At 38.0% G+C, this 20,399-nt stretch overlaps 1 long non-coding RNA gene across 1 annotated transcript; it reads left to right on the top strand.

The window, feature by feature from the left end:
* The first annotated feature begins 1,664 nt into the window (after nucleotides 1-1,664).
* Nucleotides 1,665-20,163, top strand: LOC131908151 (uncharacterized). The gene is made up of 2 exons (XR_009378565.1): nucleotides 1,665-1,849; nucleotides 19,999-20,163. It is a non-coding gene; the product is annotated as an uncharacterized LOC131908151 (long non-coding RNA).
* The last annotated feature ends 236 nt before the right edge of the window (nucleotides 20,164-20,399 follow it).

Raw genomic sequence — 20,399 nt, 5'->3', positions numbered from 1 at the left:
AATGCAACATTATCATTTTTGTGGTGAGCATTCTTCATCCATCTTACAAGTAATAGTTTTTCATAGACCATCTCACTTCTTGCTTTGCTGAAATCTCAAGCACATTGCTAGCTTCCTTCCTTTTCATTATGCTTGTTTCTCTTCCTTGCTTCTTTTCCTACATTGTCCTACATAACCCCAAATTATTCTCAAGTTTTAAAGGGAAATGAATTCATGTTTTTCAATCCCTAATCTCACAAGCTTGCTTATCCAGACTCATCAAAGAATTCAGAAGTATAAGTATAAATGCCCATGTGTTCTTTCTGTATTTTAAAATAAAATAATTCTCATATTTACATAAGTACCAAGTACTTAGACCTAGCATTATTAACATAATTAAATCAGTTAATATAATTATTTTCTTCTTCCTCTAGTGTTCTTCAGTTTAGTTTTCTCATGCAATTTTATAAAGATATTTTCTTTAAATCTTGTAAATAAATGTGGGTTCCCTTTTTTCCTGGAGGTCCATTGGCTACCAGTCCACGAGTATGAAGGGGAAGAGGCCTTAGACGGCTTGTGAACACAGTGGAAACAACTTTCTGGGATATGACTTCATTAAGACAATGCAACTTTATTCCAGAGTATAGAGGATATATAGGATTGGGTTGGTAGCTGGGGCAAGCCCTAATTTGCATTAGGTGCCCCATTCCTATCATATAGCTGCATTAGTGGCAGCATGGCCCTATGAAAACAGCTAGAGCATGCTACTTAATTACCATGTGGGCAACAGGGGAAGAGCATTTGCAGAGCACTGTGTCAAGGATCATCCTTGAGACAGGGGAGGGAGGCTGAGGCTGGGGAGGGAGTCCTCCATATTGTTCAGAGCCTGGGGAGAGATGCTAAGCTGTAGTAGAAGGCAACCTCTGATGAGCAGGACCTCCTAACAAGTATATTCTTTAATAAAGAATAAATAATGAGGCACATATAGAGACAATCATGTAGATTTCCTTTAAAAAGTGATGTTTATCTTGGATTAGTGGTGCATGCCTTTAATCCCAGCACTTGCGAGGCAGAGGCAGGCTGATTTCTGAATTTAAGGTCAGGCAGATCTAAACAATGAGACCCTGGACACAAACAGAAAAGGGGATGTTTGTCTTCTGCGGCCTATACATAGTAAACAATTTCAATGGTTCCTTGTAACTGAGCAACTGGCTCTGTCAGTCATAACATCTGAACTTCTAGCCAGAGGCTGAAAGTTGTCAAAATAAGATCTTATAAAGGGAATGCCAACCACAGTCAGTCTTGTTGTTCCTCTATGTCATTTTTTCCTATGGCTATAACTATAACTTTCAGGCGGGTCACTCTGAACTATTTTCGGTATGAAATGATGCCCTGGTATGCAGTCTCATATAGGTGAGTAAATAGTAATATTAGTCTTGAGTTCCTAAAAATGTGAGAAACAATCAAAGTTTGGGGGATTGAGGTGTCTCAGAAAGGCTTGCATGTAGAACTGGAATACAAAGCTGAAGGAGTCAAGACTGAAGAAAAGGCAAGGGTCCAGATCAGAGTCCAGGTCATGGGAGCATCTATAAACTTTACTGAAGGATACATATCCTGTTTATAGACTGTGATGAACCATAGAAAAATCTAGGTCGAGGTGCACAGCTTTTGGGTTGTAAATTTGCTGGTGGCAGTATGACAGTGTTTGTCAAACAGGCTATTCTGAAGTATTCTTTACTGTTTACACATTAATATTCTCATTTCCCTTACAGGGGACTAGGAAACAGTTACCTTGGCCAAGAACTACACAAAACGTTGGCTGTCTTCTCACTGCTTATCCCCTTGTGATACCAGTAGAGGTACTTGTGAGGTATTTACAGCTCTATCTATGGATAAAACCCTTTAGTACATTACCTATAAACTTTATTTTCAGTTTATGGAAAACAGAACATACACTTATGTTATCTTCTATAATCTTTAGAAAACAAATAGGTTCAGAATAAATTATGAGTGACTGTAGAGAGCTGTAAACAGGGCTCCAGCCAAAGATAACCTCAAATATGTTCCTGAAATGTCACATGATCTGAACTAAGGAAATATTTTTCCAGTTGAGCTAGAGTCATAGAAAAACATGTTGTAAGTTGAGGTAGAAATTAAATAATTTATGATGCAAAAGTAGAAAATGATGTAAACAAAACTAGGAAAAATGCCAGTATTTTGCAAAAGAGCAGATTATGTTGCTAATAATAGGTGCTTTGTAACTCTCCGTGGAAGCTAGAGAAGGGTAGGAAACCTGCAGTGTGACTGGAGAACTGATGGAGGCTTGCTGCTGGAGAGAAAAAGGATTCTAGCTGGATTCAATCAGGGGGGTTCCTACACAGGTGTGAATGTCACCCCTTGGAATTCTACTAAGTGTTCACAGTAAGTATCAAGTGAAACCTGGTGCTATGGGTAAGGGATGGGGAATATTTTGAAATGTGTCAGACTATTCTGTTCTTAAAAAGGTCTGTCTTCAGGAGAAGCAATTCAACCAGACAGCTTTCTGCAATTTTATCATGACTTAATTGAGTTGATGGAAGGTAGATTCTTAGCTTGTATCACCTCCTAGCTTTGCGTAGACTAGACTGGAAACATCCAACTGGAGCCTGTTCTGGCTTCTATGTCAGCCAACCAACAAATAATGGAGGAGTGTGTGTGATGTTCATCGTCCAGAGACATGAGTCTGCTGAAAGACTGGGGCCGAATTGTGGGAATAAAGATTTCTTCTTTTCCTGAGTGCCCCATCAACACATTAACAAAGGTCTAATTACAGCAGTTTTTAAACCTGGTATGTTGTGTCTGACTACTGAGAAAAACATTAAAACATTAGAAAACATACTAAAAGTTCCAACCACACAGTTCCAAGAGGCAGAACAAATATGGGAAATACATTTAGATACGGCACGATGCTGGAAATGGTTAGATGGGTGGGGAATTTAAAACAACTGGCGAACATACCAAGGCCTCTAATGGATAATGCAGACAGCATGAAAGAATAAATGGGCACCATTAAGAAGGAAATGGAGATTATTACAAAGGACCGAGAGCAATGCTAGTGGCTAAAAATGCTGCAACAAATTAAAAATGAAGAATGTGTTTCAAAGGCTTGTATGCAGAATGGATATGGCTGGGGGATTGCCAAAGCTTGAGGCGATCACGATAGAATCTCCAAAACTGAAAAGAAAACAGGGGAAAAAAACCCCTATGAACAAAAGGCATGGTGTATCCACAACCCATGGGGCAGCTATAAAAGATAAATAATTACTAGATGAATAAAGACTAGTAAAAGAAACATTTTAAATAATAATGGCAGAGGATTTCCCTATGTGGCTGTCATGCAGTATAAACCACAGATGCAAGAATCAGAGTGAAAACCCAGGAGGATTGTTGCAAAACACAAAACCAACCCCACATCTTTGGTGTATCATTTCAAACCATAGGAAACCAATGTTAAAGAGGAAATCTTGAAAGATGCCAGATGAACAAAACACAGTATCCAAAGAATAGTAAAGAGATGAAGCGCACCTTATTTTTATGCAAGAACCATTGAAGCAGACAAAAGTAGAACTAAACAACAAGGGTGACAAACAGAAAAGAGTGACAAATATGATACCTTATTAACTCAATGATAACAAAAAATGCATTCAATGTCGGTGATCCAAATGAACCAATTGAGAGACAGATTGTCAGTATGGGGTGAAAAATAGGATCCACTATAAGAAACCCATTGGAAGTAAGATGACAGATATTACAAGTAAGTGCAAGAAGAACAATATACAGTGATGGATTTATCAAAACAAAACTAGAGTAGCTGTGTTAATTTCAGGCTGAACTGACATTAGAACAAGGAGAGTGATCAGTGACAATATGGCCTTTATGATAAAGGGGCAGGTCCGCTGAGAAGACATGATGATTCTTATTGTGTATGTGCCAAACAGCAGCACTAACCTGTGTGGATTGTATGGAGACATAGTTGAATTCTCTTTTGCTGTTTAAGATGTCAGCACCTCTCTATCAGAAATGTGCAGACCTGGAAGTCAGAAACTAGTAAGAAACCATGTGAACTCAGAAATTCAGTTTTCAAATCCTTGTAGTGAGTGTCTGAGGGGTACCTCATCCACAGCCTGTGGAACATGGTGTTTCATGAGCACATGAAACATCCGCCATGACAAACTGAGTTCTTGGTCACAAAGCACACCATAACAAATATGCAAAAATATAAATCATAAAACACTTTCAGATCACAATTGAACTAGAAATCAGTAACAGGAAGACAGGTGGAAAACTACCTTATTACTTGCAAATTGAGTAACATACTTCAATACATCAGTCAGAAAAGATGTTTTATAAGAATTTTAAAGTACATGAAAATAAATAAGTAGTACAACCTGTCAGAAATTGAGAATTTGGTATCTGTGGGCAGTGGTGGCACATGCCTTTAATCCCAGCATTTGGGAGGCAAAGCCAGGCAGATCTCTGTGAGTTCGAGGCCAGCCTGGTCTACAGCGCGAGATCCAGGACAGGCACCAAAGCTACACAGAGAAACCCTGTCTCAAAAAACAAAAACAAAAACAAAAAAAAAAAAGAGGAGAATTTGGTATCAACAATGCCTTAAAGGAAAGGGACAGCACACATGCATTGGACAAGAGCAACCCAAAGGAGCAGAGCACGGGACTATCACAACTACTGCGCAACAATATAGAGAAAATCCTAGATGAGGGTGAAGTAAATTAATCACAAGAAACAAAATATATACTGTTTGGATATGGAGCAATAAGACTGCCTCTACTCACAGATGATGTTAATCCATGTGGAAAGCTTGAATCCAGAGAAAGACTCCTGCAACCAACTAATAATTACAGAGAGTTTTCAGGACATGAGGTGAATGTGCAAGAGTCAATTGCACTCCAGGAATGAGTCAGTCAGAATTAAAATGAAAAAACCCACAAACACCATTTTTTACAGATACCATTTATATTAACCCACAATGATGAAATATTAGATACAAACTTAACTAAATATACACATGAGGAAAATGATAAAACTCTGATGACTTTGCCTGGATTTTGGACTTTCAAAAAGGTGTGAAGGAAATGGAGGGATATTCTGTGTCAATGAATAGAAAGGCAAAAATGTCAAGTTTGAGTTCAGCAGAACATCTCTATAATCAGTACAGACCCAGTCACAGTTTGTGTGTATGTGTGTGTGTTGATGGCTGTCCACAAAAAAGGGGTTAAGTTCATCTAAAGAGACAGATGGCCAGAACAGCTAATGCAGGGGACTTCAGCCCAGGGTGGGCTGAGTCTTACTCATGTTTGCATATATTGTTTGGAGACTCAAGTTGATGACCAAACTGAGTCTTGCGGTTCTGTCTGACTAATGCGCAAGAGTTGCTGAGGGTCAAAATTGGCCGCCATGACCCAGGAGTCAACACCATGTCACCATTTTAATGCAGCATCAATTTTAAGACAGAAAATCCCTGGAGGACAATTTGTGTTTGAATGAAAGATATGAAGTACAAATGGAAGGAGAAATCAGAGCAGCTTTTAAAAATATCATTTAAGTCCTGAAAAATTCATTAAATCTCTGTCTTAGGATAGACACAGACAAGTTTTTAAATAATTTTTTCAGATAGTGAAAACAAATTCATGACTACTCATTACCTATAGAAAATTATAGATCTATGGTTTTTACATATATCATTTGTATTAAATTGTTCTTTGATATTTTATCAATTATTTGAAATATTATTCTATATATTGAAATTTAATCCACCCTCTTTTTTTGCTAATTACATCTTTATTTAAAAAGATTGTTCTCTTGTCAGCAAAATAAGCTAGAAGCTACTGGAAAGGCAGCAGCAGACTTTTTAAAAAAGCTAATGACCAACCCACATATAGCTTGATAACGAATATAGGAATAAAAAGTAAAAGAGGCAAACAAAAGGACTCAGAAACCTATTAACATTCTTAACTTAGAGCTTTATCATGTTAACATCATTTATAAAATTTAATTAATTAATTAATTTTACATCCTGACCTCAGCCTCCCCTCCGTCCTCTCCTCCCCTTCACTTCATTTTGCCCCCCAATGTACCCCTCCTCCTTAATTGCTCAGAAAGGGGGCAGGCCTCCTATGGGCTTCATCAAAGCATGGCATATCAAGCTGCCTGAAGACTGAACAGCTCCCCCTGTATTCAGGCTGGACAAGGCAATACAGCATGAGGAATACATTCCCAAGAGCCAGCCAAAGCACCAGGGACAGCCCTGCTCCCATTGCCAGGGGTCCCACAAATAGACCAAGCTATACAACTGTCACATATATGCAGAGGATCTAGGTCAGTCCCATGCAAGCTCCCTAGTTGTTGGTTCAGACTCTGTGAGTTCCCATGAGCCAAGTTAACCTTTTCTGTGGGTTTTCCTGCAATGTCCCTGATGCTATAACCCTAGCTTCTACTATCCTTCCTCTCTCCTCTCAGCAGTACTCCCTGAACTTGCCCAAAGTTTGGGCTTGGGTCTTTGAATCCACCTCCATCAGTCACTGGGTGACACCTCTCATGACAACCAGGATAGTCACCAATCCAATCACAGGGGATGGCTAATTCAGGATATGCATCCAGAACAACCAGGAGTCTTAGCTGGGGCCATCCTTGTAGACTTGTAGGAGTTTCCTTTGCATCAGGCTTCTATCTGACTCCAGAAAGCCTCCCTCTCCAGTCATCTTTCTCAGCATTCTCCCCCTCTGCTCACCCCCAATCTGATCCCTCAAGTTCCCATGCCTACCTGCCACCAGTCCACCCAGGAGATCTACTCTATTTCATTTTCTCAGGGAGATCCACGCATCCCCCGCCTTGGACTCTCCTTATTACCTAGCCTCTCTGGGTCTGTGGATTGTAGCATGGCTATCCTTTACTTTACTTCCTATGAGTGAGTACATATCATGTTTGTCTTTCTGGTCTGAGTTGCCTCACTCAGGATGATTGTTTTGTAGTTCCATCTATTTGCCTTCAAATTTCCTAACATCATTATTTTTAACAGCTGAGTAGTACTCCATTGTGTGTATGTACTACATTTTCTTTATTTGTTGTTGGAGGAGATTTGCTTGTGATTGCTCTGAGACCACCAATAGAGTCTGACTTAGGTTCAGAGGGTGAAATCCACATTCAGCTGGCCAAAGTGGACTGTAGAATTTCCTGGTTTGCTTAGAGGGAGATAGAAGGGCACATGGAGGAGGAAAAGGAGAAGTCGAGGGGTAGTCTGGCCCTTTCATTCCAGGAAGTGGAGAGAGGAGGGTGATTGTCTCTGCATTGCTCCATGGATCTCTCAGGTTTATTCCCTAATATTTACTCTTGACTTTTATTTTTTAATAAACAATAAAATAAATCTCAATATCAGGACCACAATAATCCCATCTTTTGTTGAGGGGCATCTATCAAGGTTGTTTCCAGGTTATGAATATTACAAATAAAGCTGCTATGAACATAGTTGAGCAAGTGTCCTTATGGTATGATTGAACATGCTTTGGGTATATGCCCAAGAGTGGTATAGCTGGATCTTGAGGTAGATTGATTTCCAATTTTCTGAGAAACTGTCATATTGATTTCCAAAGTGACAAGTTTGCATTCCCACCAGCAGTGGAGGAGTGTTCCCCTGGCTTTACATCCTCTCCAGCATAAGCTATCATTTGTGTTTTTGATCTTAGCCATTCTAACAGTTGTAAGATGGAATATCAGAGTTATTTTGATTCACATTTCCCTAATGGATAAGGATGATGCATATTTAAGTGTTTTTCTGCCATTTGAGATTCTTTTGTTGAAAATTCTTGGTTTAGGTTGGTGAAAATCTTTTCTCATTCTGTAGGTTGCCGTTTTTTCCCTATTGACAGTGTCCTTAGTCTTAAGAAGCTTTTCAGTTTCACGAGGTCCCATTTATTAATTGTCAGTCTTAGTGTCTGTGCTATCAGTGTTCTATTCATGAAGTTGTCTCCTGTGCCAATGCTTTCAAGGTTATTTCCTACTTTCTCTTCTATTAGGTTCAGTGTAACTGGATTTATGTTATCTTTTATCCATTTGGACTTGAGTTTTGTGCATGGTGATAGATATGGATCTACTTGCTATATTCTACATGCTGACATCCAGTTATGCCAGCACCATTTGTTGAAGATGCTTTCATTTTTCTATTGTGTAATTTTGGCTTCTTTGTCCAAAATCAAGTATCCATAGGTGTGTGGATTTATATTTGGGTCTTTTATTCAATTCCATTCATCTGCCTGTCTGTTTTTATGCCAATATCATGTTGTTTTTATTACTCTAGCTCTGTAGCAGAGCTTGAGATCAGAGATGGTGATACCTCCAGAAGTTGTTTTAGCTATCCTGGGTTTTGTCTTTTTCCATATGAAGTTGAGTATTGTTCTTTCAAGGCCTGTAAAGAATTGTGTTTGAATTTTAATGAGGATTGCATTGAATCTGTAGATTGCTTTTGGTAAAATGGCCATTGTTACTATGTTAATCCTATTGATCTATGAGCATGGGAAATCTTTCCATCTTCTGATACCTTCTCAAATTTCTTTCTTCAAAGGCTTGAAGTTCTTGTCATTCAATTCTTTTACTTGCTTGGTTAGAGTTACCCCAAGATATTTTGTATTATTTGTGGCTATTGTGAAGGGTATGGCTTCCCTGATTTCTTTCTCAGCCCTTTTATCATTTGTATATAAGAGGGCTACTCATTTTTTTTTAAATCTTATATCCAGCTACTTTGTTAAATGTATTTATCAGCTGTAGGAGTTCCCTGGTTGAATTTTTGAGGTTGCTTATGGGTACTATCATGTCATCTGCAAGTAGGGATACTTTGTCTTCTTCCTTTCTAATTTTATCCCCTTGGTCTCCTTTTGTTGTCTTATTGCTCTAGCTAGAACTTTGTGTACTGTATTGAATAGGTATGGAGAAAGTGGACAGCTTTGTCTTGTTCCTGATTTTAGCAGAATCACTTTGAGTTTCTCTTCACTTAACTTGATGCTGGTTGTCAGCTTGCTGTATATTGCTCTTATTATGTTTAGGTATGTTCCTTGCATCCTTGATCTCTCCAAGGCTTTTATTGTGAAGGTGTGTTGGGTTTTTTCCAAAGGCTTTTCTAGCATCTAATGAGATGATCATGTGTTTTTTTTTTCAGTTTGTTTATATGGTAGATTACATTGACATATTTAAATATGTTGAACCATCCCTGCATCTCTCGAATGAAGCCTATTTGATCATGGTGGATGATATTTTCAATGTGTAGTTTGGGTATCAGGGTAACTATGGCCTCATAAAAAGAATTGGGCAATTTTCCTTCTGTTTCTATCTTGTGGAATAATTTGAGGAGTCCTGGTATTAGCTCTTCTTTGGAAAGTCTGGTAGAATTCTGCACTGAAAACATCTGGCTCTGGGCTTTTCTTGGTTAGGAGACTTAATGATTTCTATTTCCTTAGGGATTATAGGTCTGTTTAAATCATTTATCTGATCTTGGTTTAATTTTGGTATGTGGTATCTATCAAGTAATTTGTCCACTTCTTTTATATTTTTCAATTTTGTGGAGTATAGGTTTTTGAAGTATGACCTAATGATTCTCCAGATTTCCTCAGTGTCTGTTGCTATGTTCCCTTTTCGTTTATGATTTTGTTAATTTGGATATTCTCTCTCTGCCTATTGATTAGTTTGGATAAAGGTATGTCTATCTTGGTGACTTTCTCAAAGAGTCGACTTTTTGTTTCTTTGATTCTCTGTATTGTTCTCTTTGTTTCTATTTTATTGATTTCAGCCCTCAGTTTGAGTATTTCCTGTTGTCTACTCCTCTTGGATGTGTTTGCTTCTTTTTGTTCTAGAGGTCTCAGGTGTGCTGTTAAGTCACTAGTGTGAAATTTCCTCAAGTTCTTTATGCGGGCACTTAGTGCTGTGAACTTTCCTCTTAGCACCACTTTCATTGCTCCCCATAAGTTTGCTTATGTTGTGCATTCATTTTCATTGAATTCTAGGAAGTCTATAATTTCTTCCTTATTTCTTCCTTGACCCAGTTGTCATTCAGTAGAGATTCATTCAGTTTCCATGAGTTTGTAGGCTTTCTGTAGTTTGTGTTATTGTTGAACTCCAACTGTAACCCATGGTGATGTGATAAGATACAGGGGATTATTCCAATTTCTTTGTATATGTTAAGGCTTACTTTGTGACCAAGTATGTGATGAGTTTTGGAAGAGGTTCCATGAGGTGCTGAGAAGAAGGTATATTCTTTGGTGTTTGGGTGAAATGTTCTGTAGATATCTGCTAGGTCCATTTGAGTCATAACATCTGTTAGTTCCATTATTTCTGTTTAGTTTCTGTCTGGATGGCCTGTCTATTGGTGAGAGTAGGGTGTTGAAGTCTTACTCATTAATGTGTGGGGCTCAATATGTGATTTAAGATTTAGTAATGTTTCTTTTACTAATGTGTGTGCCCTTGAATTTGGGGCATAAATATTCGGAATTAAGACTTCATCTTGATGGATTTTTCCTATGATGAATATGTAATGTCTTTTTTGATCTCTTTCGATTGACTTTAGTTTGAAGTCTATTTTGTTAGATATTAGGATAGCTACATGAGCTTGCTCCTTAAGTCCATTTGATTGGAAAGTCTTTTCCCAACCTTTTACTCTGAGGTAGTGTCTTTCTTTGAAGTTGAGGTGTGTTTCTTGTATGAAGCAGAAGGGTGGATCCTGTTTCTGTATCCATTCTGTTAGCCTGTGTCTTTTTATTGGTGAATTGAGTCCATTGATATTGAGAGATATTGATGACTAATTATTGTCAATTCCTGTTATTTTTTGGTGGTGGTGGTGGTGGTGGTGGTGGTGGTGGTGGTGGTCATGGTGGTGTGTGTGTGTGTTTCCCTCTGGTGTGAGATTATCTATTGCCTATGTTTTCATGGGTGTAGCTAACTTCCTTCAGTTGGAGTTTTCCTTCTAGTATCTTCTGGAGAGCTGGGTTTGTGGATAGATACTGATTAAATTTGACTTTTTAATACGATATCTTGTTTTATCAATCTATGGTGATTGAAAGTTTCGCTGGGTATGGTAGTCTGGTTGGCATCCATGATTTCTTAGAATCTGCAAGACTCTTCTGGTTTTAGTGTCTTCATTGGGAAGTTGGGTGTAATTCTGATAGGTCTGCCTTTATATGTTATTTGGCCTTTTCCCTTTGCAGCTTTTAATATTTATCTTCATTTTTGTATGTTTAGTGTTTTGATTATTCTGTGGTGAGGGAACTTTTTTCCTGGTCTGGTCCAGTATAATTGGTGTTCTATAAGTTTCTTGTACCTTTATAGGTATGTCCTTCTTTACTTTGGGAAAATTTTATTCTATGATTTTGTTGAATATATTTTCTGAGCCTTTGATCAGAGATAGTTCTTATTTTTCTATTCCTATTCTTAGGTTTTGGCATTCCATAGTGTCCTAGATTTCCTGGATCTTTTGTGTTAGGAAATTTTCAATTTAATAATTCCTTTGACCTATGAATCTATTTCCTCTATTATATCTTCAATACCTACAATTCTATCTTCCATCTCTTATATTCTGTTGGTGATGCTTGCATCTGTAGTTCCTGCTTGCTTACCTAAATTTTCCATTTCCAGAATTTCCTCCACTTGTGTTTTCTTTATTGCTCCTATTTCCATATTCAGGTCTTAAACATGCTATGTCTAGATCATGCAGACCCCCAAAAGACCACTACAGGGACTGAATCCTGTATGTAAAAGCAAAGAACCTTTATTTTCAAGCTCGGAGCTTGGACTTTTTGACAGAGCAGTGAGAGCAGAGAGCTCCAAGCCCAGGCAGTGTGGGTTTTTTTTTTTTTTATCATAGCAGAGGTTGGGATGAGAGGATTTCCAGGTTCAAGACCCTGACTGGCTGACATTTGTCTAGGGGTATAGGGGATGTTTGAAATGTCAAGTATTTCCCCTTAGATGCAGGCCCTTCCTGGGTGGGGTCAGTTCATTGCTTTCTCTGGGTGTTACCTGCCAGTAAGTCTGTTATAAAAGCTGTGTTTGGGCCTCTAAGCCTGTCATGGCAGTTGTGTGGTCAAGCTGTTTTGGCCCCCGCTACAAGTACTTTTATTTGTTTTAGTCAACTGTTTTTTCTTGATTTTCTTGACATTCTTTAAGAGATTTATTGATTTCTTTCTGTTATGCCCAGATTGCAGGGACCCCCAGAAGACCACCATGGAGGCCGGATCTCGTATGTAAAAACAAAGAGCCTTTATTTCAAGCTTGAGCTTGTACTCCCAGTGTGTCTGACACAGGCGGTACAATAGAAGAGTGCCACACCTGGGTGGGGGGTGCAGATTTCCAGGGTTCAGGACCTTGATTGACTGACATTTGTCTAGGGGTGTCTTGTGCTGGGCTAAAGGACACCTGGTGATATCTATAATGGTTGGAATGTTAGGTATTTTCTCTGGAACATTAGGTATTTTCCCCTGAGATGCTGATTGGCCCATTCCAGTGTGGTGACAGTTTATGGCTTTTCCTGGGGACTGGGTAGTACCTGTCAGTAAACCGAGACTCAGGCCTACCTTTTAGCTGGTTTCTATCAAGCCTGTCATGGCAGCAGTGTGGCCAAGCTGTTTTGGGCCCCCCATACCTCCATTTGTTGGGTTGTCTTTTCCTCCATTTCTTTAAGGGATTTTTCCATTTCTTCTTTAAAGACCTCTATCATCTTCATAAAGTTGTTTTTAAGGTTGTTTTCTTGTGCTTCGGCTGCACTGGAATGTTCAAGTCTTGCTGTCATAGGATAACTGAGTTCTGATGGTGCCATAGTGCCCTTTCTGTTTTTGATTGTGTTTTTACACTGGCATTTAGGCATCTTGATTTGGGGTGATTATAGGTCTAGGTGTTGACACTTGTGTTTGTCTTCTTTGGTTTGATATTTTGTGTCTTGGTTTCTGCTTCCTCTCCCTGAGGTTTTGGGGGCCTTGGGTTCCTTGAGCTGGTCTGGCCTCCAGTAAAGCCTAAGGCTTTTTGGGTCTCTAGATCTGGCCTGGCCTACAGTAGAGCTGCTGGGGCTGTTCTTAACAAATGATGTGACTGTCTGTGAGACTATGGAGTCTGATGGAGTTTTGGGGAGGGGCTGCTTATCAACTGGTGAGGGTGGCTGTGGCTGGTGTGGTTTGTGCCTCAGTTGTGGCTGAGGTTTGGGAAGGTCCCAGCTGGGATGGTGTATTTTTGGGGAAATGTCACAGTGGCAGAATCCAGGGAGGTGTGCAGTTTCACTGGTAGGTGGGTCTATTCTAGCTGGTGTATTCTGTGCCTCAGTGGCAGAAGTCCACTGGGATTGGAGTTGGGGGCCCATTGGTAGCAGGGCCAGGGATAGCTTTGGCTTGGGGAAGAGTTTCAGTGGACAGAATTGGGTAGAGCATCTGTTAGTAATACTTACAGACATAACTCTCAAATTTGGGGTAACCTTATGTTTCCCTGACAGTCTTGATGATGTGGTTCCCCATGTAGTTCATTTGGCTGCTAACACCTTATGTAGTCCAGGCTGTTCTCTAACTTGTTACTCTCCTGCTTCAGCCTCTGAATCCCTTCTTGGGATTACAAGCATGCGCTATTATGGTCAGCTCAGTTCAGAACTTTTCTTGTTTACTTCTTGTTTCTCTGAGATGGTTTCCTTGTGCATCTTGGGTTGGTTTGGAACTCACTGCATAGCCCAGGTTATCCTCACACTATTCTCCTGCTTCAGCTTTCCTAGTGCTGGGATATCAGGCAGACACCACTATGTCTCATTTAGTTAAGCATTCTCCTCCCGACGTCTCCCCGACCATCTGTCAACACTTATGTCAAAACTAATGAGGAGGATTTACAAAGAACCTTAGCTGCATTAGGAAGCATTTAATAGTGGACTAAAATAAATGATAGTTCTTAGCAGTTAACCTTTGCCAAGCCATAGAAGTATTATAACTCAACAAACCCAAGGAAATACTGAAGACACAAAAGGAAAAGCTAGGCATGGAGCATGGTTTTGGTTGTTGTTACAGTGGTGGTGTTAGCAGAGAAATCTGCCCCTAATTAGAACTCAGTTGATTCAAATGTAAAACCCTATGGAGTTCAAGCCAACTGAAATTCTGTTTCACTCTTGGCCAACAGAGTAGTGCTGAAGAGAAGCTGCAAAACAGTTTCATGTGTCTGTCATTTAATTCTCTTCTCCCACCTGCACACAGCAAACAATTCATCACAGTTTCCAATGGCAGTTTTGCCAGCTGTCACCCAAAATGGAGAACACATTTAACTCTTTGAAAGCACTTGATTCGCTGTGTGCTTTCACATCAATCATACATTCTGTCTGTCATTCTTATTGGCCATCTAGCATTTTGTTCCCTCTATAAGTGGAGTGGGGAGTTAGCTTAGCCAGTTGTCATGGCATTGGTATAATAGCTGCTATTTGAATTTATTACTCAAAGCTGCTGAAACCAAAGGGATGAGCAAAAACTGTCCTGAGATTCCCTGTGTATCTGACAAGATGAGAAAGCTGGGAGAAGAGAATAGTCAGTAGAATGAATGAAAGAGAGACTTCAGAGTTCTAAATTCATGGATGAAATGATTCATTTTTCCCGCTTTTAGTAGTGTGATTTAGAAAACAAGTTTTATTCTCTCTCTAAATTTTAGTGTCTATATAATGTCTGCATATATTTATATTTTAAAACCTGAGCCTTTATTTGACAATAGACAACGGTGGTATCACAGTTAACGAAATAGCTAGAATGGTTCACTAGAAAAAGATAATAGTATAGACAAGGAAGGAAATCCATTCACAATAAATCCATTCTTTTTTTTCATTTTTTTCTTTCTCCCCGTTTTTTTGGAAAGGTAAATAGTTTATTTAGTAAAAATAGAGCTTGGTATTGGCATAAAAACTGACATGTGGACCAATGGAATCAAATTGAAGATCCTGACATTAATCCACACATATATGAACACCTATTTTTTGACAAAGAAGTCAAAACTCTACAATGGAAAAAAGAAAGCATCTTCAACAAATGGTGCTGGCATAACTGGATGTCAACATGTAGAAGATTGCAAATAGATCCATATCTGTCACCATGCACAAAACTTAAGTCCAAGTGGATCAAAGACCTCAACATAAATCCAGTTACTCTGAACCTGGTAGAAGAGAAAGTAGGAAGTAGTCTTGAATGCATTTGCACAGGAGACTATTTCCGAAGTATAATACCAGTAGCACAGACACTGAGAACAACAATTAATAAATGGGACCTCTTGAAACTGAGAAGCTTTTGTAGGGCAAAGGACAAGGTCAATAAGACAAAACAACAGCCTACAGAATTGGAAAAGATCTTCACCAACCCCACATCTGACAGAGGGCTGGTCTCCAGAATATATAAAGAACTCAAGAAACTAGACGTCAAAATGCCCCCTTTTCATTTCTAATACTGTTAATTTCAATATTCTATCTCTGATTTTTAGTGAATTTGTCAATCTTATTGATTTTCTCAAAAAAGCAAACCTTTGTTTCATTGATTCTTTGTATTATTATTTTTGGTTCTATTTTGTTGATTTCATCTCTGTCTTATATTATTTCTTGCTGTCTAATCTTTTGGGTGTGACTTCTCTCTGTACTCGAGCTTTCAGGTGTTCTGGTAAGTTGTTAGTTTGAGATATCTCCTTTTTTATGTAGGCACTTAGTGCTATTAACTTGCCTTTTAGAACTATCTTCATTGTATTCAGTAAGTTTGGGTATTTTGTGTATTCATTTTCATCCAATTCTACAAATCCTTTAATTTTTTCTTTCTTTCTTTCTTTCTTTCTTTCTTTCTTTCTTTCTTTCTTTCTTTCTTTCTTTCTTTCTTTCTTTCTTTCTGTCTGTCTTGATGCATTTTCATTCAGTAGAGTTGTTTAGTTCCCATGACACTGTAAGTTTTCTGTTGTTGATATATAGCTTTAATTCATGGTTGTCTTATAGGATGCAGGTGATTATTTCAATTTTTTTGCATCTTCTGAGATTTGTTTTGTATCCAAGTATGTGGTCAGTTTGGGAGAAAGTTCCATGAGGTGCTGAGAAGAATGTATATTCTTTTGTGTTTGGGTGAAAAGTTCTATATATATCTGTTAGGTCCATTTGGTTTATAATATCAGTTAGCTCCAGAATTTCTCTATTCAGTTTTTGTCTTAATGACTGGTCTATTGGTAACATGGGGGATTAAAGTCTTCCACTATCAGTGTATGAGTGTCAAAGTGTGATTTAAGCTATAGTAGTGTTTCTTTTAAGAACTTGAGTACTCTTGTGTTTGGTGCATACATGTTAAGATTTGCCATATCCTCTTTGGTGAACTTTTCCTTTGATGAGTATGTAGTAGCCTTTCCTGACTCTTCTGATCTGTTTTGGTTTAAAGTTTATTTTGTTAGATATTAAAATGGCTATCCCAGCTTGTTTCTTATGTCCATTTGCTTGAGATATCTTTTTGATCTGTTTACCCTGAGGTAATGTCTATTCTTATTGTGAAGGTATGTTTCTTGAATGCAGCTGAAGGATGGGTCCTGTTTTTGTATCCATTCTGCTAGTCTGTGTCTTTTTATTGAGGAATTAAGATCATTGACGTTGAGAGATATCAATGAGCAGTGTTTGTTGATCCTTGTTATTTTGTTGTTGTTGTTGTTGCTGTGGGGGTGGAGGTGGTGTGTGTGTGTGTGTGTGTGTGTGTGTGTGTGTGTGTGTGTGTGTGTATCTTCTTTTATGATTTGATGGTCTGGAATAATTTATTCCTTGCGTTTTCTTGGGTATAGTTAACCTCCTTAGGTTGGAGTTTTCCTTCTGGTGCCTTCTGTGGGCTGGATTTGTAATCAGATATTACTTAAATTTAGTTTTGTCATGGTATGTCTTATTTTCTTCATCTATGACGACTGAAAGTTTTGCTGGGTATAGTAGTCTGGGCTGGTTGGCATCTATGGTTTCTTTGATTCTGCGAGACATCTGTCCAGGCCCCTTTGGCTTTTAAAGTCTCTATTGAAAAGTTGAGTGTACTTCAAATAGGTCTATCTTTATATGTTACTTGATCTTTTCCCCTTGCAGCTTTTAATATTCATTCTTTGTGCCACAGCTTTATCTAATTATATGTAGTTTTGATTACATGTGCTGAGAGGAGTGACTTTTCTGATCTAGTCTATTCGGTGTTTTCCATGCTTCTTGTACTTTGATAGTCGTCATCTTCTTTAGGTTAAGGAAGTTTTCATGATTTTATTGAAAATATTATCTGTGCCTTTAACCTGTGTTTCTTCTCCTTTTTATGTTCCTAGTTTCTTAGATTTGGTCTTTCATACTGTTTCAGATTTCTTGGATGTTTTGTACCACACAATTTTTTTTATATTTATCATTTCTTTGTCTGAGGTATCTATTACTTCTTGTATATGTTCAATGACTGAGGTTCTCTCTTCCATCTCTTGTATTCTGTTGGTGAAGGTTGCCTCTCTGGTTCCTGTTTAAGTTCCTAAATTTCACATTTCCAGATTTTCTTTAGTTTAGGTTTTCTTTATTGATTCTCTTTCTACTTTCAGGTCTTGAACAGTTTTATTCATTTCCTTCCACTATTTGTGTTATAATAGTTTTTTTTAAGTGATTTATTCATTTCCTCTTTAAGGACCTCTATCATATTCATAAGGGATACTTTAAGGCCTTTGTCTTGTGCTTCAGCTATATTAGAATACTCCAAGCTTACTGTGGTAGGCTTGCTGGTCTTTAGTGGAGATCTATTATTCTTTTGTTATTGATTTTGTATATATGTTTGAGTCTAGGCACTTAGGTTTGGGAGACTGCAATTCTTGATGCTGATATCTGGTCTTATCTTTGTTGAGTGGTTGTTTGGTTCCTTGGTTTCTACTGCCCTCTCTGGTTCTTAGTAGAATGTGGTGGTTGTGTGTTGTATGGTAGGAAATTGTTTTGTGGTCTTAATATATGTGGCCACTGCAAGGGGGATCTGTGTATGCTTCAAGGTATTGTGAGTTAATATTATGGAGGACTTGACCATTAAGGATTTGAAATTTCATCTTAAAGCAAGATGAGAACCAGATGTGGTGATGCACGCTTATACTCTCAGAAAAAGAAAAAAAAAAAAACTAGTTGGGAGAAAAAGATGATATAAGACTTTTTGACCATTGAAATGAAAATTCTAGTACCACTGAATGAATGATTCTTGGTTATCTGGAATTTGGTATCAGAGACACTGAGTGATTTTGTTTGATAGAAAAGCAAGTGGAATTCTCATAAATGGAACGTTCAAGAATCAACTGTTGCCACGGTGGATGCAATGCATAGTAATTATTTTAGTGGAGGAGGGGAGAGATTATACCAGAAGAGCTGAACTGATTTTTGCGCACTGTAATTTCTGCTTTAAATAAAGTAACAGTAGCAACTGTGCTGCTATCCATTTCCCTAACTCAAATGTCTATAATTAAGTAACTTACTTCATCCATCCCTACTTATTATGAATGTCAGAGTTTTTAAACCTTAATAGCTTTCACAATGCTTTTCAACTGAGCAAAATTTAATAGAAGAGAATAAAAATATCACAGGGATATCCAGGAGCTAATGAATAGATGGCGTGTTTCTTTTCCTTCTATCTTTATTAATAGATACAGAGACAACGAGCTTTATCGGGTGCTTTTCTGTGGAAACCTTAAAGATTCTTTTTTTTTTTTTTTAAAGGCTTCCTTTATTCCTTTCATTCTTTTGGTGTTCCACAGCAAAAGAAATACTTAGGCAATTTCATTGGAATAATGAAATGACAAGAAATCAAGTAATAAGGGGTTGGCCAAGGAATTTGCAAGTTTTTTGTTAATAAAGTTTATAAAATTGAAAAAGCAGGTAGGATTCCTTTAGGGTTGGACATTGAGATATGCAATTAAAATCCTTCTCTTTCAATATGAAAATGTGTAATCAGAATGTATTGACATATTGATAACTTTACCTTGAGCAAAACCCAAATATGTAGTTCATAAAAGATACAGGTGGCTAAGGGCAGACCCAACTCTGAACAACACTAATTGCTTTGTACCTCTGCAATCCTCAGGTTCAACATGGCTGTATCCAATAGTAAAAATCAAAGTTCAAGATGAAGTAATCAATATTCAGCACTAATTAGCTTCTTGACCATAAATCATATTGGTGAAAAGCAAACATTGAAAGCCTAGCGTCACTTTTTATTTGCACATTTAAAAGCCATTGTTTCTAGCACATTCATTTTGTCACCCCACTAATATGAGAAGTGATTTAAATATTATGATGTCGTTTTCATTTATCTTTTAAGGTAGAATCTCACTATGTTGGTCAGGCTGGCCTAAAATTCAGGAACCTCGTGCCTGTATCTGAACCCTCCAAATGTCTGAAATTACAAGTATTTGGAACTACATCCACCTTTGTATTGTCTTTTAATCAAGAACTTAAAATTGTTTTCTATAAACTGAAAGTAGATAATTTGATCTTATATCATAGTGAGTTTATTTTAATTGCCATACAATTAATGTATGTTTCTATATTATTATTGTCGTTGTTATTGTTCTGGGGACTAAATACAGGCTCTCATCCATGATAAGCATGTATTTTACCATTGAATAAATTTCCCACCTCTAGCATATCTATAATCTTCAGACCAGGGCTTGATTGCTTACTATATTGAATAAATGTTAGAACTGTGACAAGGTTCTTGGTTCTCTCAATTGATAGTTCTCAGAATATTGCAATTTTTTAAAGATAATATTAACATCATATGTGGTGAATCTTGGTAATCCTACTACTTAGGAGGCTGAAACAGTAGGATTGCTGTGAATTCAAGGTCAGACTAGGCTACAGAATGTGTTATAGGGGTGGTTGTCTGTACTTCACCCCTGAAGCATTGCCCCTAGTAGTCAGGAGGTACCTGCCCCTGCCTGGGGCGTGGCTGAGACCCCTTAAGTCCTGAAATGCATATGTGCTTGCTCTCTTAGCTACCTTGTGATCCTGGATGCTGGATGCTGGTACTGTGGACCAAGTCAGAGTTCTCCAGAGAACCACGTTGGACAGGGCCTCACCTCTCCTGGATCCCGTAACCAACTCCCTTTGCTTGTTGTAAGTTAACTCAAAATAAACCCTTTGGACTGTCAGATAAACTACATGGAATTGCCTCATTAATTGCCACTTTAATGTGTTCTTACATTAAAAAAAATCAGATTTAAAAAATGTTAAGCTCTATTAATTTAGTTAAGCAGATAAATTCCTTTACAATATTCTGATTTATAAATGTTACCTAAACCAGGTTGTTAGGTCTTACTGGACTTAAAAGTTTGGAAAAGAAGTTTAAGAGACTCTGCTAAGACCTCAACAGCTGAGAAGTTCCCTTCCTCTAATT

The sequence above is a fragment of the Peromyscus eremicus genome, chromosome 4 (assembly GCF_949786415.1).
Source record: "Peromyscus eremicus chromosome 4, PerEre_H2_v1, whole genome shotgun sequence".
Classification (NCBI taxonomy): Eukaryota; Metazoa; Chordata; class Mammalia; order Rodentia; family Cricetidae; genus Peromyscus; species Peromyscus eremicus.
This window is presented reverse-complemented; position numbering and strand designations above follow the sequence as displayed.